At 34.3% G+C, this 25139-nt stretch overlaps 1 long non-coding RNA gene across 2 annotated transcripts in view; it reads left to right on the top strand.

Annotated features, from left to right (window-relative positions):
* Positions 1-25139, top strand: part of LOC141582696 (uncharacterized) — a 122940-nt gene that overhangs the window by 62637 nt on the left and 35164 nt on the right. For both annotated transcript variants that reach the window (XR_012515592.1, XR_012515591.1), the window contains one exon: positions 15026-15148. This is a non-coding gene — a long non-coding RNA (uncharacterized LOC141582696). The remainder of the gene's footprint in view (positions 1-15025; positions 15149-25139) is intronic.

Genomic DNA, 25139 nt, shown 5'->3' with positions numbered 1-25139 from the left:
ACTTTGGCAGACAGATATCATATGATATTCACATTATTTCTATCCATGGTGTTCCAATTCATTTTGCAATGATGCTCTGCTTTAACAATATATTGGCTCTGGGGTCATTTGAGCATAGACTTTCTTTTTGGTTTGTGTTTGTGCTTGGCGCATTTCTTATTCATGATGTATAGCTTTTCAGTTAATGGAGCTTTATTTTGCTACCTCTGTCCCAGAATTAGTCCAGCTCTTATCTCTTAGAAGTGCTTTTTGCCCTGATACCTGTTCCTCTCCACATACCAGTACTGGTTGGGAGAGAGATTTTCCTTTTCCAGAAAAGTGAAAACAGAAGTGAGAAAGAAGAAGAAAATGAGAGTGATACTGTAAGGAAGATCTTTTCTCTCATCACCACCACTTTCATTTTACTAAATCCCAATTCCTATAAGCCTAGCACAACCTTTCTTGCCCAGCTCATCCCTTTAAATTGTACATAAACCATAATTCAGTGTTTTCTACATCTAAGGACCCATTTATTAAATATATATTCCTTCCTTAAACTGTGTCTTTGAAAAAACTTTAGTGAAAAATATAGAAGGATATGTCTCCCTAATCAAAGACAAGAGGAAACTGACTCTAGATTTTCTGTACATTTATTACGGAGCTAGTAATGAACAACCTCAAGACTCTAATATGCTATTTCAGCACTGGCAGAAAAGTAGCTTAAAGCTCTAAGGTTTTTAGGAGTCCAGGAAAACCTTAGAGCACCAAGATGTAACCCTGGTGATTTAGGAATCATTTGTCCTTTACATGTAGGAAATTTTTTCTACATCATTATTTATCCTTTGTATTTTAATTTTTAGAAGATTTAAATTCATATGCAGCAAAATTTAACCTTTTTATCATGAAAACATCACATACATACTAAAAGTTCAGCAAAAAATAGCTCAATAAATATATCACAAATCGATCCTCAGTGTATATTGACTGCATTAAAAAGCTCCCTTGTACACCATACCAATCACTATGCTCTCCTACTTTTCCCTACAAAGATAAATCTCATTTTGATTTTTGTGGTAATAGTTCTTTATTTTTATGTATGATTTTACTGCTTAAACATGCATTTCAAAATATTAATTTTTCCTGTTTACTGTGATGAAATACACATAGCATAAACTGTAATGACTTTATTTATAGCTCAACAATAACATAGTTCATATAATGAAAGATAACATTTATGATATCAACAAAAATTTAAATTGCACAAAACTAAACATATATTTAGTTGCATATATTCATATATATGTTTATGAATTATAAACCACCAAGGTTATATCTGTTTTCCTGGCCTCCTAAAAACCTTAGAGCTTTAAACTACCTTTCTGCCAATGATGGAAGCAGCATATTAGAGTACTGAGGTTTTGCGCATTACTCACACCATAATAAATGTGCAGAAAATCTGGAGTCAGTGCCTTATGGTCTTTGATAAGGAAGACATTTCTTCCTATATTTTACAGTAAATTTTTTCAAGGAGACGATGTAAGGAGAGAATAAATATTTAACTAACAGGTTTTTAGATGTAGAAAATACTGAATTATGATTGATTCATAAAGGCAAGAAAAGCTGTGCCAAGCATAAAGGAATTGGGGATTAGTAAAATGGAAGTGATGGTGATTAGGGAAAAGCTACAGAATGTGTATTCTGTAGTCAATGGGTAAAATGTTCTGTAAAAATCTATTATGTCCATTTGGTCTGTATTGCAGATTAAGTCCAATGTTCCTTTGATCATTTATGGTCTTAGTAATACAAATACAACTAACTGGGGAGGTGAAAGATCTCTACAATGATAATTACAAAACGCTGCTCAAAAAAATCAGTGAAGGCACAATCAAATGGAAAAACATCCCATGCTCATGGATAGGAAGAATCAATATCCTTAAAATGGCCATATTGCCCAAAGTAATTTATAGATTCAATGCTATTCCTATCAAACTACCAATGAGATTCTTCACAGAACTAGAAAAAAATTATTTTAAAATTAAAATGGAACTGAAAAAGAGCCCGAATAGCCCAGACAATCCTAAGCAAAAAGAACAAAACTGGAGGTATCAGGTTACTGCAATTCAAACTACAGCTTACAGTAACCAAAACAGCATGGTACTGTTACAAAAATAGGCATATAGACTAATAGAACAGAGTGGAGAGGCCAGAAATAAGGCCATACGCCTACAACCATCTAATCTTTGACATAGCTGACAAAAACAAGCAATGGAGAAAAGACTCCCTCTATTCAATAAATGGTGCTAACTGGCTAGCCATATGCAGAAGATTGAAACTGGACTTCTTTACACTATCAACTCAAGACGGATTAAAGACTTAAATGTAAAACCCAAAACTATAAAATCCCTGGAAGACAACCTGAGAAATGCCATCCTGCACATAGAAATGAGTGAAGATTTTATGACAAAGACATCAAAAACAATTGCAACAAAAGCAGAATTTGACAGATGAGATCTAAATAAACTTAAGAGTTTCTCCACAGCAAAAGAAACTATCAGCAGAATATAAAACCTACAATATAGGAGAAAACATCTGTAAACTATGTATCTGACAAAGATCTAATATCCAGAATCCATAAGGAACTTAAACAAATTTACAAGAGAAAACCTACCCTATTAAAAAGGGGGCAAGGGGCATGAATAGATACTTCAAAAGAAGACATATGTGAGGCCAACAAGCATTTGATAAAAAGCTCAATATCACTGATTATTAGAGAAATGCAAATCAAAACCACAATGAGATCCCATCTCATACCAGTCAGAATGCCTACTATTATTTAAAAGTCAAAAAATAACAAATGCTGGCAAGGTTATGGAGAAAAGGGAACAATTATACATTGTTGGTGGGAGTGTAAATTAGTTCAATCATTGTGGAAAGCAGTATGATGATTTCTCAAAAAGCTAAAAGCAGAAATACCATTTTATTCAGCAATACTGGGTATTTAACCAAAGTACATACCAAAAATGACATGTACCATTTTAATCTCATTACTCAGTATGTACCCAAAGGAATATAAATTATTCTACCATTAAGGTATATGCCCTTGAATGTTCCTTGCAGCACTGTTCACAACAGCAAAGACATGGAATCAACCTTAATGCCCATCAATAACAGATTGGATAAAGAAAAGGTTGTACATATACACCATGGAATATTATGCAGCCATAAAAGGAACAAGATCATGTTTTTTTCTGCAGGAACATGGATGAGGCTGGAGGCTATTTCCCTTAGCAAACTACCACAGAATCATAAAACCAAACACCACATGTTTTCATTTATAAATGGGAGCTAAATTATGCGAACTTATGAACACAAAGAAGGGAACCGCAGACACTGGGCTCTACTTGAGGGTGGATGGTGGGAGAATGGTGAGGAGCAGAAAAGATAACTGCTGGGTACTGGGCTTAATAACTCAGTGATGAAATAATGTGTGCAACAAAACCCCTGTGACACGAGTTTACCTGTGCAACAAACCTTCAAATGTACCCCTGAACCTAAAAGTTTAAATTATTTTTAATTAAAAAAATATTATCTCAGTGATCTATCCATTGCTGAAAGTGGAGTGTTGAAGACTCTAGCTATTCTTTTATTGAAATCTATCTCTATCTTTAGTTCTAATAATATTTTCTTTATATATCTGGATGCTCCAGTTTTGGATGTATTTATATTTACAATCATTATATCATCTTACAGTAGCGACCCCTTTATCATTATATAAAAGAATCATTATCATCATCATTCTTTGTCTCTTTTTATAGTTTTATAGTTTTCATCTTGCAATCTAGTTTTTCTTTATAAGTATGTATCTATATCTAAATACATATTTTTTATTTATATGTTACATTTTTGCATGACAGCACCATTTCTAGTAATGGCTTAAACTACAATCTCAGGAACCTCAATTAGTAGAAGGTAGCAATAACATCTCAAAAGAATTTAAATATGTATCTATATCTCTACCCCTTTTTGGTTTCCATTTTCATGAAATATCTTTTTCCATCCCTTTGTTTTTAGTGAATATGTGCCTTTATAGATGAAGTGTGTGCCTTATTGGCAACAGATGGTTGGGTCTTGTTTCTTTATCCATTGAATCACTCTATCTTCTGATGGGAGAGCTTAGTCCATTTACATTTAATATTATTATTGACAATAAGGACTTATTCTTGCCACTTTGTCCTTTTCTGGCTGTTATGTTGTCTTCTCTTTGTTTTTCCTATCTTCCTTCATGTGAAGGTTATTATCTCAGATTTTGTGTTTTAATATCTTGCTATATATCATTTGTGTATTTGCTGTAGGTTATTTGATTTGAGGCTAATATGAGGTTTGCAATAACTTCTTACAATGCATTACTTTAAACTGATGACAACTTATTATAAAAATAAACTCAAGCAAAGAAAAAATACTCTATACTTTAACCTCATCCTTCCACTTTTTACCTTTTTGTTTTCTCTATATTTTATTATACTGCCTATGTCTTGAAAATTTAAGTTGATACTTTTATGAGAAATGGAGTAGAAGCCAATTGTGCTTCCATGATGTGTGTATATAACAATGGTAGTTGTAAAATTTCATTTAGAAGTTCTAAGTGAAAAGAACTTATACAGAACTTCACAAACTACTGTTAAAGGAAGCTTCATTTAGAAGATCTCGTTAAAAAGAATAATTGCTTCATATCTTATTTTGCCTGGAAGATGTTCACATACCATTTTTCTCATCAATTGACAAATTCATTAGCGGTAGCAAATTGCCCAATTAGTCAAAGGTATTTGCACCAAACAGTAGATCTTCCAAATAAGCTCCACTAAGATCATATTTTTTTTTCCTGTCTGATTCTTGGAACATTATGCATAGATTTCTGAAATGTAACAGTGTTTTGGTTTCATAATAACGGATATTTTAACAAACAGAGGCCAACAATTATTTTCCATTATACCTATGCGTATTTTGATACAATATCATGGAGAAAGAAACACCTTACTTAATGAAGTAGGCACTCACTTCTTGAAACTTTTCTACAAAATTTAAAGGTTTTTCTTTTTTTTCTTTTCTCAGTCTGGCTCTGAGTGCACCAAGGCTACAGTGCAGTAGTGTGATCTCAGCTCACTGCAACCTCTGCCTCCTAGGTTCAAGCAATTCTCCTGTCTCAGCCTCCCAGGCTAGAACTACAGGTGCATGCCATGACACCCAGCTAATTTTTTTCTTTTTTTTTTTTTTGTATTTTTAGTAGAGATTGGGTTTCACCATATTGGTCAGGCTGGACTCGAACTCCTGACCTCAGGTGATCTGCCCACCTCTGCCTCCCAAAGTGCTGGAAATACAGGTGTGAGCCACCATGCCTGGCCATAATTTAAAGTTTTATACATTTTAATTACATTTTCTTTTCAAGTCTTACTATATTACACTTGTGTTAGGATTTTTCCATCATTAACCCCTATTTTAGGAGTCCTATACACACTTTGAGAAATATCTTATATTGAAAATTTTCAGCTCAATATATTTTAGCATATTTCACTCAGCTAAACATGTACATGTTTTCCTTACATGTTAAAAATAACAAAGCATGCAAATGCAAACTACAATTATTTACATATTCCAGAATTTGTGGATAGAATATACAATTATTTGGTTACATGTTTTTCTCACTTATTCTCATTAATGTACCCTATGTTTACTCTTAACACAATGCAGAGTATATTATTAGTCAGCTCATAATCCAAAAATGTGTGTAACAAACTGCCCCCAACATAGTGGCCTAAAACTACAAGCATATTATTCTTGCTCTCTTGTTAGTATATCATGTGTGATTTCATTGATCTGGGGTGAGAAGCTAAAGGCTCTATGTTTAAGATCATCTACGAGTGTGGAGAATGTCATTAAAATTGGTGCAGTAAGGGGCTCCAGGGGTCCATCTCTCCACAGGAAACACACACACACACACACACACACACACACACACACACACAAATTCCTCCAAAACTATTAGAATCAACTTGGTCAAAATTGTGGAAAACAGTCAAAGATTTACAGCAAACACAGTAAATGGTGGATCAAAAAATGGCGACTTGACAAAGTAGGAAAACTTTATGTGGTTTTAAATTAACCTTGCCTCACCACACTCACTAGTGTGGTGGCAATCTTAAAGACCACAGCCCTAATTATCAGTGTAGATACCTGGTTCTGGAGAGAGCAAAGTGGTGTTTATTTCCAAAAAAATTTTATTTGTATATTATGGTTTGACTGGAAGTTTTCTGAAGGACAGATACAAAGTCCTTACCTCTGTATTGCGTAATTCACAATTTTCTTTTTTTGTTTTGTTCATCATCCCAAACATTTATTTATTTATTTTTTATTATACTTTAAGTTATGGGATACATGTGCAGATTGTGCAGGTTTGTTACACAGGTATACACGTGCCATGGTGGTGGTTTGTTGCATCCATCACCCCGTTATCTACATTAGGTATTTCTCCTAATGCTATGCTTCCCCAATCCCCCCACCCCCTGCTATTCCTCCTCTAGCCCTCCAGCCTCTAGGCCCTGGTGTGTGATGTTCCCTTCTCTGTGTCTGTGTGTTCTCATTGTTCAGCATCCACTTATGAGTGAGAACATGCGGTGTTTGGTTCTCTGTTCTTGTGTTAGTTTACTGAGAATGATAGTTTCCAGTTTCATCCATGTCCCTGCAAAGGACATGAACTCATCCTTTTTTATGGCTGCATAAATTAATTCAACCATTGTGGAAGACAGTGTGGCAATTCCTCAGGGATCTAAAAATAGAAATACCATTTGACCCAGCAATCCCATTACTGAGTATGTACCCAAAGGTTTATAAATCATTCTATTATAAAGACATATGCACATGTATGTTTATTGTGGCACTGTTCACAATAACAAAGACTTGGAACCAACCCAAATGTCCATCAATGATAGACTGGATAGTTCACAATTTTCTAAGGGTACAAAAATGGCCAAACTGAGAGTGTTATTCCTTGAAAACACTAAAAATCAAAGGAACACCTTTTCATATATCTGTTGGCCATTTGTATGGTTTCTTTTGCTAAATGTCTATTCAGGTCCTTCATGCATTTTTAATTAGCTTGTTGTCTTGCTGTTGAGTCATTTAAATTATTTATACATATTTTATATTAACCTTGTACAGAAGTATGATTTGCAAATATCCTCTCCCATTCTGTAGTTTGTCCTTTGACTCTTTTGACTTTTTGTTGTACTGAAGCTTTTTTGTTTGATGCAATCTCCTTTGTCTATTTTTGCTTATGCTTCCTGTGTTTCTTGGGTCATATCAAAAAATCGTTGCCAAGGCCAATGTCAAGAAGCTTTTCCCCTGTGTTTTCTTCTAGTAATTTTATAGTTTGGGGTCTTATATATAAGCTGCAATCTATTTTAATTTGTTTTTGTATATGGATAAGGGTACAACTTCATTTTTATTCATGTGGATATCCAGTTTACTCAACATTTATTGAAGAGACTCTCCTTTCTCCATTGGTATTCTTAGCACCCTTGTACAAGATCAGTTGACTATAGATGAGTGGATTTATTTCTGTGATCTCTAGTCTGTTTTATTGGTTCATGTATCTATTTGTTTTGTGTGAGAGTACCACATTAATTTTTTTTAAACTTTTAACTTGTGGCACATGTGCAGGATATGCAGTTGTGTTATATAGCTAAACGTGTGTCATGGGGGTTTTGTTGTACTAATTATTTCATCACCCAAGTTTTAAGCCTAGTGTCCATTAGTTATTTTTCATGATCTTCTACCTCCTCCCACCCTCCACCCTCTGATAGGCCCCAGCATGTGTTATTCCCCTCCATGTGTCCATGCGTTCTCATCATTTAGCTTCCACTTATAAGTGAGAATATATGGTATTTGGTTTTCTGTTCCTGCATTACTTTGCTAAAGACAATGGCCTCCAGCTCCATCCATGTCCCTGCAAAGGACTTGATTTCATTATTTTTTATGGCTGCATAGTATTCCATGGTATATATGTACCACATTTCATTTATCTAGTCTATTATTGATGGGAATTTGGGTTGATGCCATGTCTTTGCTATTGTGAATAGTACTGCAATGAACATAACATGTGCATGTGTCATTATAGAATGATTTATATTCCTTTGGGTATATACCCATTAATGAAATTGCTACATGAAATGATACTTTTGAGTTTAGGTCTTTGAGGAATTGCCACACTGCTTTCCACAATGGTTGAACTAATTTACATTCCCACCAACAGTGTATAAACCACCTTTTTTCTCTACTATCTTGCCAGTATCTGTTACTCTTTGACTTTTTAATAATAGCCATTTTGACTGGTGTAAGGTGGTATCTCATTGTTGTTTTGATTTACATTTCTCTAATGATCAGTGATACTGAAATTCTTTTCATGTGATTGTTGGCCACATGTATGTTTTCTTTTGAGAATTGTCTGTTTATGTCCTTTGTCCACTTTTTAATGGGGTTGTTTTTTTTCTTGTAAATTTGTTTAAGTTCCTTATAGATGCTAGATATTAGACCTTTGTCAGAAGCATAGTTTGCAAAAATTTTCTCCCATTCTGTAAGTTGTCTGTTTACTTTGATGATAGTTTCCTTTGCTGTGCAGAGGCTCCTTAGTTTAATTAGATCCCATTTGTCAATTTTTGCTTTTATTACAATTGCTTTTGGCATCTTCATCATAAAATTTACCCATGTTTTGATTATTATAGCTTTTTACACAGTAAGTTTTGAAATTAGGTAATATGCTGTTTCTGGGTTTGTACCTTGTGCTCAAGATTTCTTTGGCTATTTGTGGTTCTATATGTATTTTAGGATTTTTTTTTATATTTTCTAAAAACATATAATTGGAATTTTGATAGAGATTGCACTGAATCTGTAGATCAATTTGAGAAGTATATTTTAACAATATTAGTTCTTTCCATTATAAACATGAAATATCTTTTCATTTATTTGTACCTTCTTTATTTCATCAATATTTTACACTTTTCAGTGTATAGATATTTCCGCTTCTTGGTTAAATTTATTCCTAATTATTTTTTCTTTTTGTTCTACCATAAATGAGATTATCTTCCTATTTTTTCTTATAGTTCAGTGTTAATGTATAGAAATATAACTGCTTTTGCACGTTGACTTTGTATCCTCCATTTTTGCTAAATTCATTTATTGGTTCTAACAGCATTTTTGGAGGAGTCTTTAGGGTTTTCTCTACATAAAATCATAATGGACACAAACAAGTAATCTAACTTATTTAATTCCAGTTTGGAATAGATAGAAACATCTGTAGCATTGTTATGAAATTCTCCCTTCAAGTATATTCTGTTTTCTCTTACTCTCTAGGCAAGGGCCCCATGGACATCTTTCTCTCATTTTTTTTTTTTTTCTTTTTAGCCCTTCACTGAGTCTTTGTTTTCATCCACACTTTTTAGGAAAAAAATAACAACTTGATACTGCCTGTTTGATTGTAAAGCATTTGCTAAGAAAGTGATGCACAGGAGATAAAGGGAGAGTTCTCTAATGCAGCAGCTACAAATACTGAAAATCAAATTTCCGGAGGTTTCTTTGTAATTGCAGTGAATTGGATTGTAATTTACTATGCCTTAGGCATTTTGCCATATCTTTTACAGTATTTAAAATTTTTATTTTCCAGAGTAATTTCACTTGGTTTTAGAGACATGAGTTAATTCAGATGAGTTGAATGTTATTAAATGGTGAAAATAGTATTCCAAACAAGAACAGTAATTTAGTATGCCCTGGCATTATATTAAGCACTGAACATGTATTAATTTAACCTTAACACTTTACTGTAAGGAGTACATTATGACTACTCACTTCTAAATGACAAATATACAAAGTAAAGGTCAAAGATGTTATGAAACTTATCCAGGGTCACACAGCTGGTGATTTTTGGGAGTATGATTCATACCCAAGGAATATGACTCCAGATATTCTGCTCTTCACATCAAGCATATGATCTCCAGTGCACAATAACCAGGTATCTTCATCTTACAAACTATCAGAGAACCTGTTACAGGTTTCTAATGTGAGATAAACTGAACTATTTAGTGAGCGAATTAATTCTTTTTTTCAACAGACATTCATTATGGTTACTCTGGGCTAGGCAATATTGTGAGCTCAGGAGATGCAGCCACAAACAAGATAGAAAAAGAAACTGTAGCCAGGGATATTATATTCTTGTAAATGGATGAGAAAACGATAAGTACTGCAGTTCACCTGGTGCATTAACTGGCCCATTAGTTAATTGTTAAAATCAATCAGTGATTTGAATACTGCAAATTCAAGCTGTAAGATTTACTGCTTTAAACATTAATTTTCTTTGTCATTGTGTCTTATTTATTCAGTCCTTTGTGCTAAGCACAGTGCCTTCTTATCTAGGCTCTTGCAGCTCCTCAAAAAAAATTTATTTCATGGTAGATTGTTATGCTTTTAAAATTTATAAACTTTATTTTCTAGGGAAGATGACAATTTATTGTTGTGAGTAATACATACTATGTCTGACCGGCCATGTGCTTTTTGAATGATTTTACTGTCAAACCTTTTTGATTGGTAATGTAGAATTTCAAAGCAGTGCAATGTATATACAAATGCTAGACTAAAGTGTTTACATACTTTTTTATTAACTGAAAATACACTAGTTTTAAGTTTTCAGTGAAAAAAATAATGGCAAACCTTCATGTTCTACTTTACATTTTTTGGGTTTACCATTTGTAGGAGAAAAAATTACTGTCCAGAATCTCATTCTGTATTTTTATGGAACACTTATTCATTGAAAGTTATTACTCATCTCTATATTGAGTAAAAAATATTCCCTTCCTTTAAAGGGAAATAATTTTTCCATTTTTTCCATTTTATATTTTAAATGCTATGAAAGACAATATTGTACTGCTATCTGTTTTCATTGAATAAAATAACTTTAGTAAAATACTTGACAAATTGAATGCTGGTCAATGTCACAGGGGAACACAATGTTAGAACTAAGTTTCCCAGGAAGGCCTGTAGAAAAACATAAGCCTTGGGAAAGTAAGCTTGCTCCATGTTCCCCTCACAGCAGGTTTCATGGGGTGGGCAGTAAAGCGGATATGAGAACACAGTCTCACTTCTTAGGGATTTAGATCTTTGAAGCTGAAAGAAATGGGGAGATAGATATTTCTCTAATTCCACAGAGTGATTACCAAAAGGATCAGCCACTAAGAAAGTATAAACCTTTTTCCTGTCTTCTTATAAATGTGGAACTTGGAGCAACAGCAGAACATGAATCTGTACAGTCTGAAGCCAGCTGGTTGTTCCTTTAGTAAATTCATTCAGTCTTTAAATTATTCAATGCACTAACTTGAGTGTATATGAATGAGCAGTCATAGTCCTTGTCCTAAAAGAGCATATTGTTCATATAAGTTGGCCAATGTGTGTGAAATACACACACACACACACACACACACACACACACACACTCACGTATCTCACACCACGGAATACTACTCAGCCATAAAGAGGAATGAAATAATGGTATTTGCACCTAGATGGAGTTGGAGACCATTATTCTAAGTGAAGTAACTCAGGAATGAAAAACCAAACATTATATCTTCTCACTTATGCATGAGAGCTAATGAATGAGGATGCAAAGGCATTAGAATGATACAATGGACTTTGGGAACACCAGGTGAAGGATGGGAGGGGAAGTGAAGGATAAAAGACTATATACTGAGTACAGCGTACACTGCTCAGGTGATGGGTGCACCAAAATCTCAGAAATCACCACTAAAGAATTTATCCATACAGCCATATACCATCTCTTCCCCAAAAACGATTGAAATTTAAACAAAATCAATCTGCTATACTCAGGATCTTCAAACTAAATGAAGGTTAAATATTCCACTTTTAACCAACAGAAATCATTGCCACCAGAAGTGTGTGTGTGTGTGTGTGTGTGTGTGTGTAGGGAGGGAGGGAGGGAGGGAGAGAGAGAGAGAGAGAGGGAGAGAGAGAGAGGGAGAGAGAACAAATCTGCCTTCATAAAATTGCAGCTGCAGTGTTTCTCAGATCCCTTGAAACATAATGCTAGTCAAAACACAAAAAACAACAACAAACTTTTATCAATGAAACTCAGGGAAAGTTAACAAAAACATTTCTTACTTTCAGGTAATTTTGCAGTATTATCAAAGCACTGAACCTAGAATAGTAATTGCATGAGGTTCAGATACAAGAGTTTAAAGCCTCTAACAGAACATCAGAAAATATTCCAGGCTTCTCTGAGAACTTTCTGGTTTCTGCATTCAATTCATCCCTCCAACATGCAATGCAATTCTAGTACAAGTAATAAGGTGGGCTTGGGTTATGTTAGGCTACAAGAGTTGTCAAAGACAATGTGTTAACTATTGATAACGTTTTAGCTTAAATATATTCCCTCTTGTCCTTTAAACTTATATTAGAAGTGATTTCAAGTGTCACTGATTTAATGTTTAAAAGTATATAATTTTTCCAGAACATCTTATAAGCCAATAAATTTTAAAGTCTTTTCTAAAATTTAACATAGCTCAAAAATCCATAAAACTGAATCAGCATTACTAATAGATATATATTTCAACTACTATTGATGCTTGGCCTCTTAGAAACACTCCCCTTTTCAAAGCCCATCTTCTTTATTTCTATGGGAATCTCCTTTATACCAAGTATATCCTAATCTTTAATGTCACTTTTATTTGACTACAGATTGGAGCATCTTGTTTCTTAGAAGAACCCACTGTACAAATGAACTGTTGTTGTTTTAAACCACTGAGATTTTGGAATTTTTTCTTTCTGGAACATAAAGTTACCTATACTGACTCATTTAATCACCTTCCATGTACAAGAAATGTATTAATGAAACTAGCACTTAAGATAAAAATATTTGTATTAGAAATCTAATTGAAGCTATTTCCTTTCTTATCTTTTAAGTTAAAATGTGATCATTGTACGTTTATGAGATACATAGTGATATTTTGATACATGTATATAATGTGTAATCAAATTAGGGTAATTAACCTATTCATCACCTCAGTGGATTCCTTCTAGTTTTTATTGTTTTTTCCTCTCTCAGTATTAAAGTACAGTAAATTTAATTATCACACACATTAACTAAGTCAATCCATAATAGAGTATGGAAAGATTCTAATCTTCCCTCCCTAGCTCACTGCCTTGGATATCAAATAGACACTGAGTTTCTGGGACAACTCCTATCATATAATTTCTCTAACAACTTCTCAATAGTCTATGAGAAGAGACTCATTTTAGGAACTCATTTTATAAAATTACTGGACCAAACTGACTATGATTGGCAGGCTTATTTGCAGCTGGTAACGTGGGCCAGGACTAGAAGCACATGAGCTCAATGATTTTGCTTGATATTTCATTTTGTGACCTGAAAGGTATGAAAGATGCACTCATCTGCTTTAAAAAGAAAGGAATTCATACTTTACTGCTTTTCTCATACGAAATTCTATCCTCAAACTCGAAATGTAGTAATCAGGAGTAGAAAGTTGCTTTATTTCAGGATATATCAGAGCCCTTTTCCAGTAGCTTTCTGTAAACTCAGCACAGCAAGGTACATAGCTTTTGCAGGTTGGACCATCTTAGCCCAATGTCCTAAAGTGGATTCACGTTCAGCAGTCTCACAGGTACTTGTTTGTCAGTGTCTGGTCAAAATTGGGATAGCTAGGAGAAATACCTAATGTAGATGCCAGGGTGATGGATGCTGCAAACCACCATGGCACATGTATACCTATGTAACAAACCTGCACGTTATGCACATGTACCCCAGAACTTAACATATAATAAAAAAATAAACTGCTTTCTGGTCCTGTGTGATTAGGGTGCTAGTTTTGTACAATATCTTCTAATTGATTACCTTTTCTCCAGTTAAATTTATACTCCCAGTATCCCAAAATGAAGAATGAAGGAGAGGCTGCCTACATACCAGTTTACTGATTCTTTTGTGCTGTGTAACTTTTTTTTTTTTTTTTTTTTTTTTTTTTTTTTTTTTTTTTTGAGGCAGAGTCTCACTCTGTTGCCCAGACTGGAGTGCAGTGGCACAATCTAAGCTCACTGCAATGTCCACTTTCCCGGGTTCAGGTGATTCTCCTGCCTCAGCCTCCCAAGTACATGGGATTACAGGCATGCACCACCATGCTTGGCTAGTTTTTGTATTTTTAGTAGAGATGGGGTTTCACCATGTTAGCCAGGGTGGTCTTTAACTCCTGACCTCAAGTGATCTGCCCACCTATGCCTCCCAAACTTACGGGATTATAGGAGTGAGCCACTGCATCCAGCCATGCTACATAACTTTAGATGAGAAGTTGGGAACGAGTTGGGAGTTTCATGAGACATAATCTACTCAGTAAACTTGTGCTATTTTTTCTGCCAACAGTCCCAAAAAACAAGCATCTCTATGTGGTTAAATTATTGTACTTCCTCCTAAATAAATCCCTCCTTTTGCATTTCCTGACGTGGGTGTTGGATTTTTTACTCCCTCTTTATGCCATACTTCAGCCATAGCCAACTTTAAACTTTCCTGTTCATTTGTATTTACAACATAAAGTCCCATTTGGGGAACCTTTATAATATCTTGTGATAATCCTTCTTATTCCTTTCCCACTCTTACCTCCCTCAAATTCAAGTTTTCATTTATGGCATTTAATGGGTCCCTTTCCGACACTTATATTGTCCTTGTAACACCTTTTACAAAAACACTGACCACATTGTATTATAATATTTTCTTGAAGGCCAGTCTCTTTTACTGAGATTTCAAACACAGAGCTATCACTTATGTGTCACAGTGTCTCCAAATCCTAGCACAGGTCCTGTTAACTAACAAGTTCTCAATAAGTGGCTGTCAAATAAAGATTTTCTCAGTTCATCTGTTTTCTCTAGTCTCTCCACCCATGTATCTTCAGTCAAACCATGATATTAAAATTCTTTTTTTTTTTTTTAGACAGGGGTGTCACTCCGTCACCCAGGCTGGAGTGAAGTGGTGCTATCACAGATCACTGCAACCTCGACTTCCCAGGTTCCAATGATCATCTCACCTCAACCTCCCAAGTAGCTGGGATGACAGGTATGTGACACCAAGCCCAACTAATTTTCTTTTCCTATTTTTTCATTTTTGTAGAGACGGGGTCTCTCTCTGCTGCCCAGGCTAGATTCAAATGCTCCTAAAGTGCTGGAATTATAGATATCGGCCACCACACCCAGACTTTTTTCTTTTTTGTTTGTATAAATTTAAGGGATACAAATGTGATTCTGTTACATGGATATATTGCATAGTGGTGAAGCCTAGTGTTTGAGATTAACCAACACCTAATAATGTACATTGTACCCATTAAATAATTTCTCATTCCTCATCTCCCTTCCACCCTTCCTAGTCTCCAGTGTCTATTATTTCACAGAGGATGTCCATGTGTATGCTTTATTTAGTTCCCAATTATAAGTAAGGATATGTGGTATTCGACTGAGTTATTTCACTTCAGATAATGGCTTCCAGTTTCATTCATGTTGCTGCAGAAGACATGATTTATTATTTTCTATGGCAGAATAGTATTGAATTTTTTGTATATACATACTATATACATATACATATATAGTATCTATGTGTATATACACATATGCATACATATAGTATTTCATTTTTGTATATATATATACACACATATGTGTATATTATTTGTATATATATTAAATACTATTTTGCTCTAAAAAAGAATGAAATAATATGTAATTTCAGCATCAGTTATTTTTTGTCTTTTTGATAATATCCATTTGGATTTGTGTAACATGATATCTCACTGTGCTTTTAATTTGCATTTCTCCAGTGACTAGTGATACTGAGAATTTTTAATTTTTTTTTTTTTTGCTTGTTGGCCAGATGTTAAAATTATTTAAGTAGATTTCCATGCATGAAACTCAAATGGTCAAAAACACTCATTGACACTGTATTGCTTAACAAATAACGTGAAGACTCCTTAGTCTGATACTCAAAAGTCTTCTTAATCTGCACCACTTTTCAAACTGTTTCCCAAATCATTGCTCCAGGATGCCTACAACAAAGCTCAGCTGTACTCCTTGCATTTCTCCTATATCAGTTTCCCATCTGTGCTTTGCTCATGAGATCTATCTATCTATCTATCTATCTATCTATCTATCTATCTTTTCTTTCTCTCTCTCTCTCTCTTTTCTTTCTTTCTTTGAGATGGAGTTTCACTCATTGCCCAGGCTAGAGAGCAATGGTGTGATCTTGGCTCACTGCAATCTCTGCCTCCGGGTTCAAGAGATTCTTCTGCCTCAACCTCCTGAGTAGCTGAGATTACAGGCATGTGCCACTACTCCCAGCTAATTTTGTAATTTTTAGTAGATACAGAGTTTCTCCATGTTGGTTAGGCTGGTCTCGAACTCCTGAACTCAAGTGACCTGCCTGCTTTGGCCTCCCGAAGTGCTAGGATTACAGGTCACTGTGCCTGGCCTGCTCATGCTATTTTCTCAAACTCAAGTGGCTTCCTCCTTTTTAAAAATATCCTTGAGTTCCACCTTCATGTATTCTACAATATAGTTGAAATGCCCTTCCACTTCTAAGTTATTATGTAAACTTTTATGTCATTCCTAACATGTCCCTGATAGTGTGGGTAGCAGAGGACATATAAATATAGAAGACAACATCTTCTCTAAATAGACTCAATTCTGGTGGATAGACAGAAGTGCGCCATTGAGGCAATTCATATATTTCCTACAAGAATTTCCCTTGGAACTTTGCAGAATAATATATTTACTTCTCATGGACATATTACTTGTTGCCCTACATTATAGCCATTAACATACTTGTCTTCATTATTAGATAAGAAAATTCTGTGTCCCATTTACATTTTTATTACCAAGAGCTCCTTAAAAATGTATTTCATATACATAGTACAGGATTGACATGTGTATTCTAAGAGGCTGAATAATTTTAGATTGAATTACCTTGAATTTTTACTTCAGGAATATTGCGAGTATCAACTCTTTATATTTGTGTCATTACTTTGAATGAGAACTTCTTAGTATGCTGTCTTACATTTAAGATATCTACAAAAGGAAAAATCTAAAGCCATTTAAATCTAAGGAGGAATAATCAAGGCTCTGATAACCATCATGATGTATTCTTCTGACATTATCATATCTAATATGCTATTGTCATACACTAGCAAAACAAATGTGAACTTCCTATCTAGGAATATCATCCTTGTTCAGATCATTTATAACATTTGTGGGACATATAACAATAGAACAAAATAAAGGCCAACATGCCATTAATCTATTAATTTAAAGGTAACAAATAATGCTAAGAAACTGTTAAGTAAAATATGTTCTATGTTCCAACCTTGACAAGGTATTTTCCTAATCACCTGAAACGGCAGGCTCAAGTTATAAACTCTTTGTACTTCACAGTCAGAAGGTAGCAGCACAGAAAAAGCACACCCTGAACCCTGCTGACTTTCTTCTTTTCTCCTCTCTTTGCATCCTCTCACACTGACAGAGTTCTTATGCCCATAAGGACACTCCCATATACAGGTTAAATTTTTTCCACATCTCCCTACTGACATCTGACATTTGATTATCCATTGGGCTTAGGAGTATATACATGTAAGTCAGGTCTGTACTTAGCATGATGGGCTCAAGAGGAAGCCCACACAGCCTTGGAAGTGGACTCAGAGCCATTTGAGAAGGGAAACCCTGGGACAGGAGTGGCCAGAATATGGGCTAAAAGATTGTATTGGTCTAACCAGCAGGAGCCCTGTCAGAGAGGGTAGGGCAAGGGCCTGTATGACCTAGGCCTAAAGGCAGTAATTAGGCTTCCTAAATGTTCCCCACTCAACAAATTCTACCACTCCTTTGAAGATATAATTTGCATCACATGTACATGGTAGCAAGATATACATTTTTAGGGAAATTAATGTTTCCTCCTCTGAGAAAGCTATAGTCAGTCAAGTGCATGTAATGAACACATACAATAGACCTTGAATACCTATAATATATAGTAAAAATGTTTTGGAATACAGATAATTAAAATAGTGACTGCAATTATATGTGAAACTGATTTTATGTGAATGGATCCAATGGAAAATAAAAAACAGGACAGGTATGGTGGCTCATGCCTGTAATCCCAGCACTTTGGGAGACAGAGGCAGGTGGATCACTTGAAGCCAGGAGTTCAAGACCAGCCTGACCAACATGGGGGAACTCTGTCTCTACTAAAAATACAAAAATCAGCCATATATAGTGGTACACACCTGTAATCCCAGCTACTCTGCTGGGTGAGGCACAAGAATTGCTTGAACCCAGGAGGAAGAGGTTGCAGTACACCCAGATCATGCCACTGCACTGCAGCCTAGGAGACACAGCAAGACTCTGTCTCAAAAGAAAAAAAAAGAAAATAATAAAATGAAATACCCTGTGTAAACTGTTAAGAAACTACGAGATTATCTGGAAAGTAACAACAATAGTGGCTACGAAAAAATAATCAGGAGAGCTGACAACTAGAATCAGTCAAGAACATCTAGTTTCTTGATAAATTAGAGAACAGCAGAGTCTCCACTTAATAAGGTAGAATTTTTTGACAGAAAGACCTGCTGAAAATTTTAAAATTTGGTTCATAATATCATAAAATATGGTTCGGGAGAAATTTTCTGAAATTGCCAATAGAGCTGAAAGTTTGTTATAAACCATTATTAATTTACGGTGCCATAAAACTAGCCACCCTTCACAATAATAATTATGAAACTATGATTTCAGTTTCAAAATACAAAAGAATTTAATGAGTTTATATTTTAGGGTTAATATAACTTGAAAACTTATGTTTTAGTATCTATGGATAGCAGTAGAGGAACATTAGAAAAACTATCAGATTCAGACCTTTGCTTGAGTTAGAACTACAGCACTCATTACATGTCTGACTTCGGGTAATTCAGTGTAATTTATTTATACTGAATTATTTTAGAAAAATATTTAAAAAATAATAATATGTAATACTATCATTGTGAAGATTAAATTGGGCTGCAGGTTAAAGTAATTTGTAAACATCCTAATGGTAATGCTATTTGTTTTAACTATCTCCCACTGTGATTTCTGACATAAGTAATGTATAAAGTATATATTGCTTAATAGCTGATTTGTTTTTAACTCAGTAGCAGTTAATTACTCAAAGTTTAAACCTGCAGAGTCCCAGAGTCTAAAGGGAAAAAAACCCTGGAGTTCTAATGTCTAAGGGCAAGAGAAGGGCAGCCTGGCTCTAGGAGTGAGAGAGCAAGAATTTTCCCTTCTTCTGACTTTTTGTTCCATCCAGGTCCCCAGCTGTTTGCGTAGTGTCTGCCCATATTGAACGCAGGTCTTCCCCACTTAGTCCATTGACTCACATGCCAATCTTCTCTGGAAACACCGTCACAAACACACCTAGTGTAGCCCAGTAATTCTAATAAAAAGCATAATCACCTGTTTCTCTTTCAGCAGAAGAGGGACTGGCTCTGTGTCTACTAAAACACTGAAAATAAAAAATGTGCTCAATTCAGCAGCACATATACTAGAATTGGAGAATAAATAATGCTTTACTATTTAAAGCTATTTGAATATCCCTTAATCCAGTCAAGTTGACACTAAAAATCAACCACGATGGTGACCTATATTGGTGCACATTTCATGTGTACCTGAGAATACTAGATTCCTCTGCTGTTGGGTGGAAAGTTCTGTGTATGTCTATTTGGCCCATTTTAGTCTGCAATGTTGTTCCATTCTGCTATTTCATCATTTGTTTTCTGTCTAGATGATCTGTCTATTATTGAAAGTGTATATTAAAGCCTTCTACTATGATTGTATTGCTGTGTATTTCTCCCTTCAGATCTATCAAGATTTGATTTACATGTTTAGGTCCTTTGATGCTGGGTACATATTTATAACTCTTATATTTTCCTATTGAATTAACCCTTTTATCACTATATAATGACCTCCTTTGTCTCTTGTGACAGTTTTTGACTTAGGTCTACTTTGTGTGATATAAGGATAGCCACATCTGCTCTCTTCTGGTTACCATTTGCATGGAATATGTTTTTCAATTCCTTCACTTTCAGCCCATGGCCTTAATTCTAAAGTGAGCCTCTGGTAGACATCACATAGCCTGATTTTGCTTTAAAAATACATTTAGATAATCTTTATCTTTTTATTGATTAATCATTTTGTATATTTAGAGTAATTATTAACCAGTAAGGACTTCTATTGCCATTTTGTTAATTGCTTTCTAACTATTCTGTAGTTTGCTTTTTTTTTTTCCTTTTCTCCTTACTGTCTTCTTTGAAATTTGATTTTTTTTTGTAGTAATATACTTTGATTCTTTTCTCTTGATCTTTTATTGTATTTCCTACAGGATTTTTTTGTGGTTGCCATGAGGCTTGCTTAAAATTTCTTACGGTTATAACAGTCCAAGCTTATAATCACTTCAATTGTTTACAAAACTCTATACTTTTGCTCCTGCTTCTCAGTGTTTTTGTGTTATTGATATTAAAATTACTTCTTTCTATACTGTGTATCCAATAACAAATTGTTGTGGTTATAGGCATTCTTAATACACTTCTGACTTAACTCTTTTACCAGGGCTAAACGTGATTTATATGCCACTATTGAGGTATTACATTATTCTATATTTATCTATATATTTACCTTTATCAGTGAAATTTATACTTTCATATACTTTAGTGTTGACATTTATCATCTTTTTATTTCAACTTGAATAGCTTTCTTTAGCACTTCTTGTATGGCAGGTCTAGTAAAAACAAACTCCTTCAGTTTTTGTTTGTCTCGGAAAGCCTTTATCTCTCCCTCATTTTTAAAAGACAGTTTTGCCAGGTATAGTATGTTTCATTTGCAATTTTTTCCTTCAACACTCTGAATATAGCATCCAACTCTCTCCTGGTCTTCACAATTTCTGCTGAGAAATCTATCTACAAGTAATGAGAGATGTGGATTTTCTATTGGGAGATACTTCTTCATGGATATTTGGCGTTTCTATACATCTGGCAGTCAGAGGCACTTATTGCCATTGTTTAAACTATCTTTTCAATTTTTTTTTCAAACTGAGTAGTCTTGAAGGATTGAGAGAGTGTTTTTTGCATGCTCAAAAGTCTCAGTCTTACTGCCTGTTGTATATTCCTATTGTTGTGTAAGAGATTACCACAAATTTAGAAGCTTAAAACAACACTAATTTATTACCTTATAGTTATCTATGTCCAGCATGGCATAACTGGTTGATATGGTTTGGCTGTGTCCCCACCCAAATTTCATCTTGAATTGTAGCTCCCATAATTACAGCTTCCATAATTACAGCTCCCATAATTCCCATGTGTCATGGGAGGGACCCGTGGGAGGTAACTGAATCATGGGTGTGGTTCTTTCCCATGCTATTCTCATGGTAGTAAATAAGTCTCATGAGACTGGATAGTTTTATAAGGGGAAACCCTTTCCACTTGGTTCTCATTTTATCTCTTGCCATGTAAGATGTGCCTTTCCCTTTTTGCCATAATTATGAGGCCTCCTCAACCACATGGAAATGTGAGTCCATGAAACCTCTTTTTCTTTATAAATTACCCAGTCTTGGGCATGTCTTTCTCAGCAGTATGAGAATGGACTAATACACTGGTTATCTTCTTCGAGTATAACAATACTGAAATCAAGGCACGAGCCAGATTGAGTTATTATCTGAAAACTTGGGAAAAATTCTCTTCCAAGATTATTCAAGATGTTTGAAAAATTTTGTCTTGCAATTATACTATTAATGTCACCCTTTCCCTTACAGGCTCTTGGCCAGATGCTTATCTGAGCTCCTAGAAAACACCCACATTCTTTGCCATCTGGCTACCTCCATCTTCAAAGTCAGCAATGCATAATTTATGCTTTGTCAAGTTCTTCAAATCTCTCTGACTTTTTTGCCTCTGACTATTGTGTCCAGATTTATAGGGCTCTTGTGATTAGGTCAGACATACTGGATAATCTCTCTTTTTCAAAAAGTCAATTTGTAATACAATATAACCTAGTCATGGGAGTATAATTAATCATATGCAGAGTCCTGGATGATATGCAGGGAAAGTATGCCAAAGGCACAGAATTTTGGTGGCTAAACTTCTCTTATAAGAATATTTGCTATTCAGAAGGTTTTCACTTTAAAATATCTATTATCTAATACTTATTGTATTCAAATTACTTACTGGTCATGGTAAATTTTGGTAGTTTGTGCTTTTTAGGTAACTGGTCTATTTAAGCTGTACATTTGTAGTAATCTCTTATTATCCTTTGATGCCTGGTTGCTAAGTAGTAGCATCTACTGTTTCATTCTCGATGTCAATAATTTATATGATTTTCCCTTTTTTTCTCACAAAAACCTTGTCAACTTTATTAACCTTTATAAAGCCAAGATTTTTATTTCATTAATATTATCCATCTTGTTTTTTCTGTTTTCACTTTCATCATCATCTACTTTTACTCTTATTAGTTCCTTATTTCAACTTGACTTGAGTTTAGTTTGCTCTTGTTTTCCTAGATTCTTGAAGTAGAAGCTGAAATGATTGAGATTTTTCTTATTTTCTAACATATGCATTTATGGTATAAATTTTTCTCTCTGCATGCTTTATCTGCTCCCACAAATTTTGATATGCTATAACTTCATTTTTATTTAGTTCAATGTATTTTTAAATTCCCTTGAGTCTTCTTCTCTGACCCATGTATTATTATAAATTATGCTGTACTTATTTCTTAGTGTTTGGAAATTTTCTTGTTGTATTTCTTTAATATTTAATTTGATTCTGTTGTGGTCAAGAAACACACTCTGTATGACTCCAGTTCATTAAGACTTGTTGAAGTTTGTTTTATGGCCCAAGATATGGTCTCTTTTGGTTTATGCTATAAAAGTATTTTAAAAAACGTACATCCTGCTGTTCTTGCGTCTAGTGTTCTATAAATGTCAATTAGGTCCTGTTGAATGATGAATTTATTGAGTTATTTTATATCCTTGTTTTTGTTTTTTTTTTCCACCACTCACCGACAGGCAAACTTTGACATCAGCCTAGTCAGTGAAGATTCGGGGGGGTACTGCATGACCATTGGATATTGGTGTAAGTTCAAGCTCATAATGAGGTCTCTACTGACATTACCAGTCTGCCTTATTCTCTCTACCTTTCAGAGTCTTTTCATATTTACATTACATATAATGTCCAAGATTTTTACTTGTGCTTGAAGGGAAGAATGAGGAAAAGCAAGCCTACTCTATCTCCCCAGAAGTAGAATTCTATTTTACTGAATATTTAACTGATTTTATCTCAGTATATAGAAACTATTCTTTTAATCTGTTTACCCTTGATAGTTGTTCAGCTGAGTTTGTTTGTTTAGTTTGTTCAGAATCAAGAATCTGGATAATTTATAAATGAAAAAAAAGTCCAGCCAAACTTTACTATACAAAAGACATTAAATAGTATAGCGATGACAAGTGGAGGAAAGACAACTATTTAAAATTAGCAGAGATAGACACACAAGAAAAACTATAATGGAAAAGGTTTTTATGTAAATCTGGAGAATATCATCTAGTTTCCTATCTGTGTTTGCAATGAGAAGTAACAATTTTATCCCTCCTACCTAAAAAGTTGGATTGGCTTGAGAAAAGCAAGCAGGGTCTACTGAAGTCTGTTGAGGAAGGAGGCAGAAAGGGCCTTCTTAGATAAGCTAGAGTGGCTTCAGGGCTTAAAATACAAGAAAAATCAGTGAGATTATTTTGATAAATTCCAAGTAGATGGTTAAATATTTTTCATGCCAAGTCTCAGAAGAAAAAGGCCTATTGAAAATGATGTTTTTATTTTCTGCAACACAGTGATGAGAAAATTATGGATATAAACAGGATAATAATGTTAGGATAAACTAACAGATTAAATGTGGTAAAGAAACACTTACTTTATACCAAGCTTTAAGAGAAGCAATTTTTGTACACATTCATGCTTTCCTAGTACATTGTTTGTTTTTTCTAGGTATTGTATAATGTGAAGTTGTATTAATGAAATGGTAAACAGAAATGGACTTGGTTCTTATCCTCATAGAGTTTTGTGTCAAGTCAGGGAGATGTATATTTATCAAAGAATAATATACACGAGTGTAAATTAAATTGCTCTAATTTTGGAGGGTATGTCTTCTTTGAAAAGTCCCAATTTAAATGCATTTCAAATGACTAATGGTAGGGGAGAAACTGTTCCAGGTATTAGGAACAATATATAAAAATGCCCTTCAGCTAGAGGGAGTGAGTTACTTTAGGAAAACACTGGAAGGATAGAAGGGTTTAAGGACAAACAGTGAAGGAAAACATAGTGTAAAGTGAGCCTGAAGAGGTGAAGAGGATCAAAGCGTTCCTTTTCTATTCATCCCAGATAAGATGTGGCCATTTAGATAACATGCTTTTTAAAACTACCAAATACATTTAGGTAATGGAATAACACAATTCAATATGAACTTCAAAATTTTCACCTTGAAATAATTTCCAGAAGAAGGGAAGAATTCATGCGAGGAGCCAAAGTAACCCAGAACAGATTAATAGTAAACATTCAATGTTTTAATAAATATTTTAATTTCAGACAAAAATATAATTGAATTATCTTCCAATCAATGTCTCTTGTTGCAGATATCTAAGGAAATCATAGATTATTAATTGAGGCATAATTTCTACTCAGCTTCTTGAACCGTGTGCAGTTTCTGGAAGCAAATAGACCATTTCTGAAGTGCAAACTTATGTATCCATACCTACGCAGTGATATCAAACAAATATCAGAAAGTCTTAATTAAAGGTAGAAAAAAACCCACATCAAATTTCATTTAGAGTAGAGAGACACATGTATTATTTTATTAGGTTTACATGGAACTTAGAAAAGGACATTCTCTGGAAAATTTATTTTAGTTTATTTTCATAGGATCTTAGATTAAGGTAACAAACAAAAAAGAAGAAAATCATAGTATTAGAAACTTCCAGGCTAAATAGCTTTCTCCGAAAAGATTGGTATTTCCTT

Source organism: Saimiri boliviensis, chromosome X, assembly GCF_048565385.1.
Source record: "Saimiri boliviensis isolate mSaiBol1 chromosome X, mSaiBol1.pri, whole genome shotgun sequence".
NCBI classification, from domain to species: domain Eukaryota; kingdom Metazoa; phylum Chordata; class Mammalia; order Primates; family Cebidae; genus Saimiri; species Saimiri boliviensis.
The sequence above is the reverse complement of the archived record's forward strand: the minus strand, read 5'-3'. Positions and strand labels throughout refer to the sequence as shown.